General features: G+C 40.9%; 1 protein-coding gene across 1 annotated transcript in view; it reads left to right on the top strand.

Moving 5' to 3' along the window:
* Window positions 1-1,009: 1,009 nt before the first annotated feature.
* LOC106868713 (uncharacterized) overlaps window positions 1,010-2,846 on the top strand; it is a 105,764-nt gene continuing 103,927 nt past the window's right edge. Inside the window, exon 1 of the mRNA XM_014914100.2 lies at window positions 1,010-2,097. The gene's annotated coding sequence lies outside the window, so the exon portion shown is untranslated. The remainder of the gene's footprint in view (window positions 2,098-2,846) is intronic.

The raw sequence follows: 2,846 nt of genomic DNA, 5'->3' as shown, positions 1-2,846 counted from the left end.
AGTAGTTGTGGTGGTGGTCGTGGTGGTGGTGGTGGTTGTGGTGGTGGCGGTGGTGTCGGTGTTAGTAACATTTGGAAGAAACAATAATTTAGCAATAAAATGGAAATATAAACAAACGGCAGGCGGAAGAGGAGGAGGAGAAACAAAAGCGAGAGAGAAGGAGGGAGGAGTAAAGGGGAGGAAAAAGGGTGGAAGAGTGAAAGAAAAAGAGAAAGAAAAAGAAAAAGAGAAAGAGAGAATGAGAGGAAGGGGGCTGTGATAGTAATAGTGATGATGGTGGCGGAGAAGGTCGTCGTTGCCACCGTGAGTGTTCGGGTGGTGGGGGGAAGGTAAGATCTCTCTTCTTTCTCCTCCGTCTTTTACTGCCCGGTCTGCTGCTGCTGCTACTGCTGCTGCTGCTACCGCTGCTGTTGTTGATGCTGCTGCTGGTCGTCTGCTTGTGACACTTAAGATTTTGTCTATAATTCTCTTACACACACACACATACACCAACACACACACATATACAGATAGTAACATACATAGACATACAACACCCTTACGTCCCTTTCTCTCTCTCTCTACCAAATCTTACTCTCCCTTTACAGTTTCTCCCTCTCCTCCCCTTCCCCCCTCTCTCTCTTGTTATCTTTCTGCATCTCTTTTTAACTTTGATTTCCTCCCTTCCTCTCTCTCTATTTTTCTCTGAGTCTTTTTCTTCTCCACCCCCCTCATCCGCGGTAACCTTTCTGATTTCTCTTCATCTCTCTCTCTCTCTCTCTCTCTTTCTCTTTCTATCTCCAACTCTTCCCCCTTCCTCTCTCTTTCCCCACTTCAGTCTGATTTTCTCTCCCACTCTCACTCTTCTCCTACTCAACTTTTCTCCTTCCACTTCTCTTTTACTTTCTTTCTCTTTCTCTCCCTTTCCCTCTCTCTCTCTAGTCTTCTCCTTCCCCTACTCTTCCGCCTCCTATTTCAATAGACTACCATACACAACACACACACACAGACATTTGCAGAAACTCACATACAGACACAAACACAGCACACACGCACGTACACACATGCATTAAACAAGCTCATCGATACTCAAACATATACACACATAAATGTGGCGAAACACATACATACACACACATACTCACATATAAATACAGACACATATAGACACATGTACGCATGCACAGTCACACACATAGAGAACCAAACTGAAACCACGCAAAAACTGACGTACACACACGCATGAGTACACACACACACTGAACCACATACATGCAAACACACAAGACAGAGTAACAGACATATTTACAGTTACACACATACACATACACGCATACAATACACGTATATATACATATATACACACATCTCCCCCTCTCTCTCCTTGCGGTGGTCAATCAACCAACCAACCAGCCAGCCAGCCAGCCAGCTACAGAACCAGCCGACTCGCCAACCAACTAGCAGAGCCACCCACCAGCCAGCTAGCCGGCCTGCCAGCCAGCCAGCCAACCATGCAGGCAATCAGGCAGTCAGTTGACGTATTTTCACTTTCTTCGCTATCTTCAACCGGTGCACAGTTACAGAGGGCCCCGGATCATACAAATGCTGTTCCCTTCCTTCCATCCAGTTCTACCACCATCCGTCAATATTGAATGGTAATAATTATTACAAGACCTGACAACTGTCCCAAAACCACCAACACGCCAACTCACAACAAATTCTTCATTCGCTTTTTCGGGGTTTTTTTTTACCATTTTTCCTTCTTTATATTTAACGAATTTCTACTCTACTTCATAAACCAAGACCAACACACGAGCAAAACTTAATATATATACATTTCTATACCTATATAAGTAAATATATATGTATATATATGTGTATATATTTATATACTTGCTGTTTGCTTCGAGGAAGGAATAATTCTCTGTTTTAAACTGAAAAATTTCAAACCGGCATGTATATTACTATGTATGTATGTATATATATTTGACATCAGATACAATGTGGATATATAAAAGAAGATAAACTTATATATACACCCAAGAAACTCGCTGGACAATTTCATTCAACAAAAAAAAAAAAAGATTACTTTAACATAAACAAGACAGTTAAAAAGAGGTATGTATTTATATAAATGTGTGTGTGTATATATGTGTATATATATTATATATGTTATATAATTCTATGTGTTATATTCATGTATATATTTGTATTTTATTGTGGAATGCTGGCAGGTATCGTAATACAAAAACACTAGCACAAATGTCCGTAAAAAACAATTGCTACCACAACGACGATGGAATGGAGATCTTAAAAAGTTAAACATTACATGTACACACACTTACGTATGTATACGCATGTATGCTGCATGTATGTATGTATGTACGTATGTATGTATGTACGTATGTACGTATGTATGTACGTATGTATGTATGTATGTATGTATATGAGTAAAGGCGCGTGGCTCAATGGTTAGAGTATTGGGCTCTCGATCGTAGGTTTCTGAGTTCGATTCTCGGCGGCTCGTAATCTCCTTGTGTAAGACACTTTAATTTCACGTTGCTCCAGTTCACTCAGCTGGCAAAAATAAATAAATAAATGTGTTGTACCTGTGATTCGAACGGACCAACCTTGTCACATTATATGACACGCTGAATCTCACTGAGGCCTACATTAAGGGTACGTGTGACTGTGGAGTGCTCAGCCACTCGCACGTTAATTTCACGAGCAGGCTCTTCCGTTGATCGGATCAATTGGAGCCCTCGTCGTCGTAACCGACGGAGAGCCAGTTTTCGTGTGTGTTTATGAATGTTTGTTATTTTTTCTTTCTCTCTCTGCATGTATGTATGTATATATGTGCATATATA

The sequence above is a fragment of the Octopus bimaculoides genome, chromosome 4 (assembly GCF_001194135.2).
Source record: "Octopus bimaculoides isolate UCB-OBI-ISO-001 chromosome 4, ASM119413v2, whole genome shotgun sequence".
NCBI classification, from domain to species: Eukaryota; Metazoa; Mollusca; class Cephalopoda; order Octopoda; family Octopodidae; genus Octopus; species Octopus bimaculoides.
This window is presented reverse-complemented; position numbering and strand designations above follow the sequence as displayed.